Consider the following 12025-nt stretch of genomic DNA (forward strand, 5'->3'; position numbering starts at 1 on the left):
ATAATCTCTAGGTATTTATTGAACATAAAACTGTCTTGTGAAATTGAGAGTAAGGGTGTTAAAAATACTTATTGTACACTACTTCAATATGAATTCATTATTAAAAAGCCTTTTACTGAGGTTTACTTTTAACCGCAGAATAATAGATGTCTCTGCTGCATAGCTAATCTATAATAAATATATTTTTAATAAACTATTGATATTTAACCTGCGATAATGATCTTAATAAATATGATGCATTGAAATGGCTACTGGACAAGCTGCTCTTTTTAGCTCTGTCACACGCTCGGAGGAGATGAGGCTTGGGAGAGGAAAGGTGAGAAGGAAAGCGAGGTCTGGTGAGGAGCAGTTCACTCACCAGTATAGCGCAGCTCTAACCCCCTCTGGCCAGTGGCCTTATTGCTGTTTCAGGCCCCAAATCCGCAGCCCTGCATTTGCACGTGGCTCGTTGCCGTTGGATCTCCATCCCGAAGGAAGTCGGCATTTGATCCCGGGTGTCCGTAGGAGCTGCCGGGGCTGCGGAGCCTGGGATGCACGGGCTGTTGACTGGGCGCGCGGTGCCCTCAGACGATGCTCTGTGTAGCCAACAGCTCTGCAAAGTGCATAAACGTCCCCAAAGGATCAGAAGTGGCCCGCAATCCACACCCCCAGCGGGGGAAAAACACAAGCTTTGTGAGAATATGGATCAACAAAGAGGCTCAAATGAGGTGGTTTTGGCTTTGAGCTCAGCAGAGGCCACCAAATGCCGTTGACACACACACTCGGCAGGAGTCTGACTCCAAGCCACCAGAGGTAAAAGGCTGGACCTGCAGAGATGCTCACACCCCCCCGGGATACTGTCCAAGATGTATTTGTCACTCTTTGCATCATTTAATGACTAAGGGTAGCTGCAACAAGCCAGCTTCAGTGGATGCGCACAGATTTTCACTCCTGCTATTAATCAAATGGTAGAGGAGCCAAATAATTCCTCTGAGGCCTCTCCTCTGGGTCCTGCCCCAGTTGTTTTATGCCCAGTGCTACAGGCCCTGTAATCCTTCCTGCAGGCCACAGTCTGACTCCTGTATATCAGGAAGAGCCAAAGATCTTACCGTGCAACTTTTAATTGAGCTGTATCATCTGCCACAAACATGAAATTAATGGTTCTACATCATAATCATAAATTCATACATAACCCCACGCACCAGCAAATAACTCTTTCCAGCGATACTACAATGGTAAGCTGATTTGCAAGGAGCGCACGCTACCCAGGAATCCTAATTAACTAAATTAACACCATCACTTCAAATCATGTCCCAGCAGTAGGACATTTCCGACTGGCCTCAGGCTGGAGCAGAGCAGCCAAATCAAAACCCGACTGCATCTCCATGGGTTCTGCAGGCGAGTCCTTTACTGAGGGGAATATCTGGTGACTGCAGCGGGCCTCCTGTGTGTGTGGGCACATGTGAATACTTGAACTGAAATCTTGCAAGCATTTTGCACATGCTCACCATACACTACAGCGCAGCACCTCTCCATAGAGCAGAAGGCCAGCTTGCAGTTTCTCAAGAGCTTCCCCGATTTAACCTGCAACATCAGGAGCCTCCCTTTGCCGTACTGTACACGCTCAAAGTCAGCTCCTTTTTATTTCTGGCACTGTAAAAGCCTAGTACTGCAATTCCTAGCTCCCGGAGGCTAAAGGGTGCCTTGGATGAGGCCCAGTGACAGATCTGGAGTCACAGAGCAGCAACAAAGCTGGCAGGAAGAGCTAGCATGGACTAATTCAGTCTCCATGAACACTGTTCAAGACTACCCTTTTATTATATATTTATTTATTTGTTCATTCCTTGCTCTTTTTCTTCGTTTTTTTTTTTTTTTTTTTTTTTTTTTTTTTTTTTTTTTTTTTTTTTTTTTTTTTTTTTTTTTTTCTGCCTTGGTAAACATAAGGCTCTACTTTGGTATCATATGAGCTTGAAGCCCACCATGATTTCAACACTCCCTGCTTCCAGGAACCCAGCCTGGATCACGGGCCCTGCTCACTCCATACCCAGCCAGGATGCCAAGGGGTCTCAGTCCCACCAGGGCCCTCTGAGCGCATTGGCAGCCCTGGCCACTGCTGCTGCATCCGTGAGGACAAGGGAAAAACAAGGCTCCTACCAGAAGTGGGGTTCGAACCCACGCGGGCATGTGCCCATTGGATCTTAAGTCCAACGCCTTTACCACTCGGCCATCCTGGTGGGCTGCCTGCTCCTTCCAGGTGGGCTGGTTCCCACCAGAACTTGTCCAGCCCTCAGGGGACCCAGCTAGGGACACTGGTCAAGCTCAGGCCCTGCAGCCACCGCACCAGACCCTTGTGCAAAGATCACAAATCTCTTGATACCTCCAGGGCCTCCGGTGCTGCAGCAGCACCACTGCAGTGGCTTGGCCGGGCTCTGCTGGGTGCCCTCCAGCAAAGGGAGCTGCCCTGAGAGCTCTTCAGTTCTCACCTGGACGAGCCAAATTGCGCTTTAGGTCTTGCTCCTCACCCACCTGGACTGCATTTGATCTCATCAGCTGCGATGGCTCATGGAGAAAGGCTCTGGGATAGGGAATCTTCTTTTTTTTGATCCCCTCCGCCCCAGAAGAAGAAAAAAAAAAAAAAAGAAAAAAAAAAACACACCTCTGTCTGGAATCGCATGGGATTCAAACTCACAACCTCAAAACACTTTTATATGCTAGGCCTTTATCCCTTAAGCCACAGGACCTGATGCTTTTTATTTCTGCTTTCAGACAGCCCGGCCCTTCTCAGGCCAGCAGCACCTCATGCAGGGCTGCTCTTACTTTGGGGGGACACTGCAGCCTATTCAGGCCTTGTCCTTGCCAAGGGATCCCCAAGAGCTGCTGACTCACAGCAACCCAGCTAGGCCTTTTTGCTAGAAGGATCTATCACTGGAGCATCCTCGGTGTCAGAGTGCCTGAGAAAACCTAGAAACACAGCGTGGGGAGACCTGAGCAGCTTCAGCAGCTCACGGAAAGCTTTTCTGAACCCCAAAATCCAAGACAGGATCAAGGATACATCCCAGGCCAGTCCCAAATCCAAGACAGGTCAAGCTGTTCTGTCCACGGCTGTGCCCTGGGCAACCTCAGCTGTTTAGAGGGGTTTGCAGAGGTGAGAAACATTGAGCAGGAAAAAGAAAATAAAAATAATTTAAAATAAAGGTGTTTCTGCCTCCAAAGAGCACCCTCTCCAAAGAGCACGCAGAACTCTCCAGGCAGGACGAACATCCTTGCCTCCACAGATGCCACAGAGCCATGGAAAGTAGGGAAGAGAGACTCCCCCCAGACATCAATCACACCGGGAGACGCTGCAGTTCCCCAGCTTAGCAGAGCACGGGGCTCATCTATTCACAAGCAGTAAATCCTGTGAGCAGCAAACGTCTCCTCTTCATGCACCGAGAGGGGAACAGGTACTTGCCTTGTTTCCCTTTGTCCTTCCCATTCCAGGCGCAGCAGCCCGCTGTGTGCAGAGATGCTGCTGAGCATCCCCACATGCCTCCAGATGCAGCCTCCACATTAACATCCCATGAAATCGTGCTAGCAACAGGTGTCCTGGTAGCCAGCGCCAGAGAAACCTGCTCGTAACGAAAGACTTCAAAGCACTAATGAGCTTGCAAAGCTCTGCTCTTCGTTTGCAGAGCTTGACTTTGCACACTTGGCATTAAGACAAGGGTCACTCATCAGGCAAAGAGAATGCATGCGTATGTCAGCAAATCTAACGTATTTGTCATCCTCTAAGAAGCAAAATTAATCATGCCCTCTCCAGAGCAAAGCTTTTACGCCACGTCTGATTCCCACAGTGTGGAGAGAAGGGAGCAGCTCTCAAGGACAACCATGACCCACAGGGCTCAGATCTCGGTAGTGCCCACTGCACCCAGCTTTGAAGTCAACATCCTGTCTTGACCTTTCGGGTCCAAGCTGAAGTGCCACCTGAATCAGGATTCTGAGCAGGCAGCGTGAGGCCTGAATAAATTGCTGGGATCTCTCCTCTAGAGTAAGCTTAAAGCATGCTAGGAAGGACTGCAATGGATGTAAGAGAGAAAATTTCAGCTGATATTTGCTGCCCTGTGTCTGTTCTGGGATGTCCTGACCACCTGCAAGGGAGGCAGTTCTGGCCCCAAACAGCAAGAAATGCATGATGCTCCTGTCATCACAGACCATCGCCTCCCTTCTCCAAACCTCTCCAGCTCCCTGTTAACCTCTGTGTTGAAACAGCCTCCAGTGGCCAGCCAACAGCCCAGCTGCTCACCGGATTTACAAGCTGTCATCCCTCCCTGCTTAGAGGTGGTGTCAAGGAGGTGGGACACACATCTAACACAGGCTATAATCTCCAGGATGACTGGTTTAGTTGGTCCAAGACCAACCAAGACCAACCAAGACCAACCCATGTCCAGCTTGCCTCTGTTGGGGAATACAACACCAGCTGAATTGTCTGTAGATAATTCATGCATCTCCCATGCAAATCCCAAAGCAGGCCAGCTATGCTTTACTTGCAATATCCATGTGAAATGACAGCTTGAAGGTGACATGGCCGCAGGCTCTCAGAACACATGTTCTGTAAGCAGAAGACATTAATAACATCCAGAAGTCAGAAAAAAAAATGTCATCCTTAGCTTTGGAAACACATTGGCAATGTGAACTGGAAAGCAGTTCATCCTCTCACCTACTCTCTCCCAGAAATAGATCTCCTGGCACTCTGTGTCTATTCGGGAGATCTGTGTTTAATTTAAACAGCCACTGGAGGCAACCGTCATCCCACATGTTATTCTTGCAGCTGGAGAGGGTCTGATTAGTAGTTAAGGAAAAAAAAAAATCCAAAGTCTCATAATCACAAGCAAGGCAGAGTAGAAATGGCAGTTTGAAAGATTTCAGGCCAGAGCCTCTCTGCTTTATTGGTACTGGGGTTAAAATAATCTTCTCCGCCACATCGTTTTAGAAACTGGTTGACAGAAAGAAACAGAACAGGGTTCTACTCTTATACCCATCCCGTAGTACGTAAGCAATTCGGCATGCAGGTTATAATCATCAGGAGCACAGAGCAACTCAGGAGCTTGGCAGAGAAGAGCCCTACCAGGGTCATCTTACATTAAGTGACAGATGACAGCTGGGCTTTGCCTTGCCTAGCAAGCTTGCAGGTGAAAAATTATTTCTGCTTATAGCAACAGGGCTCCTGTGTTGAGCTCATACAGCACCTAATGAGCAAGACTCTTGGATTTGCTTATTTTTTTAAATACACTATTGATATCCCACCCATAACTTTAAACTTTTACTACATATTCATAGCAGCTAGAGTTTACTCATACAAAGAAGAGCTGAACAGGATAGTATTGCTATTCAAGAGGTCCTCCGTTGCTTTCAGAATAAATAAGCAGTTGGCAAACGCAGAATTTTATTCACTTCTTTCTTATTTTTCCTACCTCTTTAAAGGCAGTTCAGGGAACCAGGCCAACCTCACTTTGTATTCAGAGGGCTTTCTTTACAGAATGGCTAGAAAATATATGTTGTAATCCTGTACGCGAAAGTTTACACTCTGCAGAATCTGACACGACGTCCCACTGCTTGTTGGCTCAAGTCATCCCCTGCAGAACTAAAAACCTGATGGTGATCTATGGCTCAAGAGGAAGGGTTTTCCACGAAGCTTGCAAATCCTGGTACTCGGCCAAAAAACCAAAGACCTCTTACTGTGGGCACACAGACTGGATTAAAACCGGTGGAGTTGGGCAATTACAGGAGGTTATTTATCCCAGAGGGAAAAATATATCGTCTTTGTTGAATAAGATCTTTCAAAATCAACAACACAAAGGCTCCAGAAAACTGAAAGCAATGCAGAGCTAAGGCAGTAAGTCATACCAAACAACGCATTTGCCTAGATCCTCCTGCTCAGAATTGATCTCTCAGCTGCTTACCGTAATTTTCCACAAGTTACTGCTTTTCTAAATCATTCACCCAGCATTTTCCACAAATAATTGCTGATCAGTAGACATTTCCTCAAACAATTAAACTTAAGGATTCAAATTACCTGAGCTACACATGATTGTTTCTGCTTTGGCACTGAAATGGTTCAGAATGAGATGCCTGCAGTTTTGGGGTTTTATGATCACCTCTTCGCCATATTTGCTTATTCCCAGAGATGCTCTTGAGAGAATGCACGTGCAAATTATGAAGGCTTTATCTATCTTTAGCATGTATTAGATTGGTAAAAGATGCTATGATGGCTACAGCTCAGTCATTGTTCCATGTCCTTCTTCCAAGCACCATCACATGCAAACAGGGAGAGTGAATCAAAGCTTATGCAGAAATGAAAGCTCAAGAACATGCCTAGTTTTGCAGCTCTCTGCTACAGATGCCTCACATCCTAAGTGCCTAAATCATGAAGAAATCAACTAGACATTCAGTTCTCCTACCCTTGTCTAACTCAGCCAGCCAGAGTTTTCTACAATCACTGCAGGAGAGAAATATTCAGAGATGGCTTCATCCTATCCAGGACATCTAAAGAGGGGTGGAATGCATGGCTTTTTGGCAGTAAACAGAAGGAACAGCATCCTTCTGTTTAGCTTAGATTAGATCCCTGGTTATTGGAGAACTAATGCCAAGGGAGATGGAATCTGCCTGCAGGAAAGGCTCTTAGAGTAAGTGGAGCTGGGCACTAAAGGGATGGCTTCTGAAGGTGAAACAACCAACACTAGAGACGTTTAGGAATTCAGAAAGAAATGTGATTTTTTTGTGATTTAACAGAGGTTATCTCCACTGGAGCCCCTTCCAGGCCCAGTCTCCATAACAAAACTTCAGCATATACTGGTGACCCATTTTGTGCACATCAGGCTCTAATAAAGGCAACCCAAAGTCACATAGGAAAGCCTATATGTTGTGTAATTTTGTCTGCCTTTTCACATGCCTGGAGTTAGTAATGGGAAAGGAAGCCTCACCACAGAACTCCATCCTGTAGGGGTCATAACTTAAGATAACACTACAGTATCTGAGTCTCAGAAGGAACTCGAGATAGAAATGAGGCGATTGAGTTATCAGACAGACAGATATAAGCAGAGAGCCAGAAGTTTTGCATGTGCCAAAGTAGTCTCCTGTAGATATACACATGGCTTGGACAAAAATGAATGGCAAAACCTTTTGTTTCACCTGCGGCATCAGCAGTGCCCACTACAGCTTGTTATCTCCATGGGGTAGTGTGCAAGCAACATATCACATCCCAGATGTCAAGGTGTATCTGCATGAATTCCTAAAAATGACATGTGTTCTTTAGCCCAGAGCTTGGCTCCAGGCTAAGAGCTAAATTTGATGTTCTCTGCAGCTAAAAACTTCAGAAACCATTCTGGGTTAATTAGGAAAAGGAAATTTGGGCTGCACTATCAGCAAGAGAAGATTGGCTTGGGGAATGCTATGAAAATCAGTGTTTTGTGGAAGCAAAGAGAAAGAACAGACTCATTTCTAAAAGAGCTGCACCTAAGAACTTCAGAAAAGTACAGAACTTTACCGACATATATGAAAAGATTGCCTAAAAGCAGAACATCTCCTCTGGCTCACCACATCCTCTCCCAGAGGCATCACATCATTCCTGCTGCTCACACAACAGCGTCTGTCTCCTCTTAATAGTTTTATTTTTAGACTCCTCATATCTCATTCTCTCTTTTCTTTATGTAAGGTGCTTGGAAAGGGTGCAGTGTCAAATAATAATTACATCAGAGAAAATTTAGAATCCACAGCATTGAAATACATATATATAAAGATATATATTTTCTCTCTCTTGACAAGTGAGTAGATGTAGGAAGTGAGGGGATGCAGCCGTATCAAGTTGCACCTACCTGGCAATGTTGGAGCATCTCTCGTGGACTGGGAGCACCCACCTTCAGGAGGAGTCAGCAATCATCCACACATCCTTGGAATTAGCACGGCCTGAGATCTAGTCACACATTCACACAGCTCCCTTATGTGTCTCTTGCCATGAGCAACCACTGACTCAAACTAAAAGGCAATTTTGCCTTCCTCTGGTCCTCCTCCCCTAGATAAACTCGCACACCACTTTGCTAACATCAGTCCACTTAGAGCAAAAGCTCTAGTAGAAAAGAGATCTATTTGCTTCCCTCAATCCTTCATTTTGGAGCATGAGGGTACCTATCCAAACCAAACTTGCAACGTCTTTATAAGTTACCCCCTTGGGCTGTGCTGCAATAACTGACCACTTATCTGCTGGCACTTAAATCATGGTAATGTTGGAGCTAAGACCAACACAACAGCGAATCTTGGAATACCACTAGGTTTCACCATTGCCACATCTTTAAAGGTAACCGCTAGAGCTAGTCTATAAGCAACTAGTTTGTACTTTCCAACACATAATCAGGGAAGGAGTAGTTTGATCCTCCACTCATGGTATCCTGCAGAAATCAGTGATTACTGAGGCTACAATGGGTGATTAACACCAAAGACCAGGAAAACATTTTCTCCTTAAAAACTAGCACAAAATTCCTTGCAAAGTGCTTCAAAGTAAATGACAGGTATCAGTGGGACTATCTCATGCAATGTCTAAAATCAGGTTATGTGAAGAGTAGGTGTATAAAGCTCACACATAGTACATGCAAGAAGTCTTCTAGAGATAACAACTTTATGGAATATATATATTTTCCCCATATGGGTTCCCAGCTGGACTTCTATGCTATCTTGAAAGAAACCATCTTGCTAAAAACATCAACAGGGACAAAAATCCAGGATTCTCCTAATTAGATGTGACCATTGAAAGGATCCATTCATAATAAAAGCAGGAACTAACCCAAGCTAACCTGCCAGAAGGGCTCTTCAGATTTCTGCTATTTCTGTGCAACCAAAACTTTTTGACAGTCAATTTTCCAAGGAGCAACAGAGAAACAGATACTAAGTCTCCGTGAATTCCTGTGGGCATGAAACACTTTTCTTCCCTGTCTTCTTTCAGGTCTCCTGATCACAAAAAAACAACGAATAGGCAAACTGTAGCGTATTTCACTTCTTCATCTGCTTTCCTTTTCTGTAGTTCTGAGGGTTTTGAGGTATTTAAGAGAGTTGCCTAATTATTACAAAATCAGGCTGCAAATCCCAGAAGATTAGGATTAAAAAAAAAAAAAAAAAACACAAAAAAAAACACAAAAAATCACCCATCAAACTGCTGTAAATGTGGAGCTCTGGAAAGTAGTCAATGCCATTATTATTATTTTGTTGCACAGCTGTGCTGAAGCACAGGAGAAGGAGCGAAAAGACACTAATATTTGTTTCTTTCCCTTTCAATTGCTATGACAAAGCAAATAACAGCTTTGGTCTCAGTCCACGATTGAGCTAATTGGTAACACCTCAAACTGCATGTCTTAAAAACTCCCAATTAGCAGTTAAGCACAGCATAAAGCAGGTAGCATTTGCTCTTTCATGCTCCAAAAGCACCTACGTATCCGTAATAGACTGCTAAACTTCACATCCTAAAGCATGCATTTTATTGTGTTTATATGCAAGAAACCACGCTCATGTGGGTGCACATTATTTGCTGTTTAGTGTTTGTGCAGCACCTAGCACAGAGAGGCTGTTCCTAACAGATTGTTTTTTAAAATGGGATCTATATTAAATTAAAAAAATAGAGATTCTCTTTTTTTTTCCAAGCAAACTTCTGCTATTCCAAACATGATCTGGGCCTTCAGGGAGACATTGACTGTTGTCTTCCCTGCTTGATTTTACAATGCTCCCAAGGAGTTTCCTTTCTGCTGCTCTTTCATTTACCATCCAAGGCTCCTGCACCATGGGAAGGTGCTCAGGACACCGTGGGAAGACATGATCCAGACACAGAGGGGATGGGAATGGCAACACAGATGTCCTCAAGAACCAGACACCAGGATCTGGTCTGCTAAGAGGGGATAACTGGGGAGAACACGAAGAACTGCCCACCCAGGGCAGCAATCCATACACTCACATTGCATCTTGAAGGCACTGGCATTGAAGAGGTGCTGAGGAGACAACAGTTTACACCTAAAGCTGACTAGTAAGAGCAAGAAGCATTGAGACTAATACTTAAAAATACAGAAAGTGCCACTGGGCAGAGAGCAGAAGACAAAGACAGTGACAAAGTGTTTTCCCGAACATGACGCTAGATCTCCTATAGAAACAGAAGAGGGAGAAGTTTTTCAGCATCTGTCTACAATGTACTCTTCTGTGTTCAAGTCTGGTCTCTTTTTCTAGGGTACTACTGTGCACAAAGAGGTCTGGTCACCTCCACCGCTCTCCTGTTTGGTTGGAGGGATACCCACAGCAGCAGCAGGGCAGTCCCCATCCAGCCGCTCTGAGCCTCCAACTGGAGAGACACGGAGGAATTTGCAGGGAGGAGCTGGTGATGCTCTGTCTAGTCTTTCAGGAATAATCCCATACCACATCAGAAAGGGTCAAGGATTGGGAAAAACTAGTCCTGTGTACAGACCAATGGAGAAGACAGCGTAAACCCCACTAAAGTAAAAGCTTGGCTTAGATACAGAGGTCTTCCTTACAGCTCTTTCCCAGCTTAGTGGCAGCAGATAAAACAGGACGAGCACCATACGGCTCGTAAGCGTTTAACAAAAGCCCTTCTCTGAGCTGTTCGCAGGGCTGGAAGAGGCAGATTGCTGTCTCTTATTAACTAAAGAAGCAAGCAGCAAAAGTTGAGCAAAACAGAAACACATACACAGCTTGCCTGCAAATAGAGACAAACGTCTCCACCGCATGGATGCACCCAGCTGTCTAGCTGTTACCTGCTTAAACAACTTCAATTTCACATTAAGGCCCCTGTACTAGTAGCTTCTCTTCCCACATGGAAAACGCGGTTAATGAAGCACTCATCTTGCTCTCGCGTCCACTTCAGGGCATGGCTTGAGTGTTCGGAGGAGCCGAGCGCCACAGTCCTCCCTCCCCAGGGGCAACGCTGCAGCCTGGGCCACTCGGAGCGCAGAGCGCACTCGGCTGAGTGCACTCGGCCGAGTGCACTCGGCTGAGCAGGCGCAGCAGCTGACACGAGCAAGCAAACATCCTCCACAGGTCCCTGGGGAAACTCCAGCATGTCTCCAACTTGTAAGGCAGGAATTTCTCCCAACTTAATCCCATGCTGCAAGGAGCACAGAAAGCCCCTGCCCCTACATTATCACTACCCTTCAATGCAGTCCACGATAGTATCAAGCACAGCTATACTATGATCGCTTCTACATAGGAAGCCCTTTGTCCTGATCCACATCCTCCACGTTGCTGAAGACAAAATTGAAAATTCTCCACTTTGCCAGCCTTAGAAGCAACTATTCCAAGGATAATTTCTTCCTGATTCCAAAGACTGAGGCATTGATTCACCGAACATCACTGCTCTGCTTATAGGTGGGCAAGCAGAGCCACCCACTATTGGTGATCTATCAGCTCTAGGTGCCTCTTTGATCCTCTCCAGTGTTGTATACTCAATATCTCCACCCGGGAGGCAGCCGGGAGGACAGTCCCTTCAGACACTTGTGTTATTAGGGCTTGTGAGTCACCTCACTGGGACTGTCTCCATTCAGACACTATATCTCCCCGGGCTCAGGGGAATCTTTCAGAGCCCTACAATACATGCAAAAATAGACATTCCTCTTGAATAGAAAAAAATATTATACCAGCACCTCTAAATTGCTTTTAGCAGCTTTTTGTGCTGCCTCTGGCTTGGAAGAGCTTAGTTTGCTGACAAAAAAGGAAAAAAAATCATGCACTCACCCACATTTGACATGGAAAAGCCCCACTAGGTTCAGCTAGCCCATTTCTCCTATCAAGGAAGGAACATTCCCAGCAATCTGTTTTCCCTACCACTTTGTCTTGTCTATTTTTAAACAACCCACGTAGCAAAAAATGCATTTAGATTGTCAGGATTTCAGAGCCAAGTTAGCTGGGGAAGTACCAGCTGTACCCTAACCTGCTTTGTCTGGTGGCAGCAGCTAAATTGCTCTCTGTAGCCTTTGAAGTCAATGGTAAAAGTCTTATTGGCTTCACTGGGAACATTCTCAGGCCT

The 12025-nt window shown here is 45.5% G+C and overlaps 1 non-coding gene across 1 annotated transcript; it reads right to left on the reverse strand.

Annotated features, from left to right (window-relative positions):
- Positions 1–2130: 2130 nt before the first annotated feature.
- On the reverse strand, positions 2131–2213 carry TRNAL-UAA. Its single transcript has one exon. It is a non-coding gene; the product is annotated as a tRNA-Leu (tRNA).
- Positions 2214–12025: the final 9812 nt, after the last annotated feature.

This window comes from Nothoprocta perdicaria, unplaced genomic scaffold (genome assembly GCF_003342845.1).
Source record: "Nothoprocta perdicaria isolate Ctin4 unplaced genomic scaffold, notPer1 scaffold_9, whole genome shotgun sequence".
Taxonomy (NCBI): domain Eukaryota; kingdom Metazoa; phylum Chordata; class Aves; order Tinamiformes; family Tinamidae; genus Nothoprocta; species Nothoprocta perdicaria.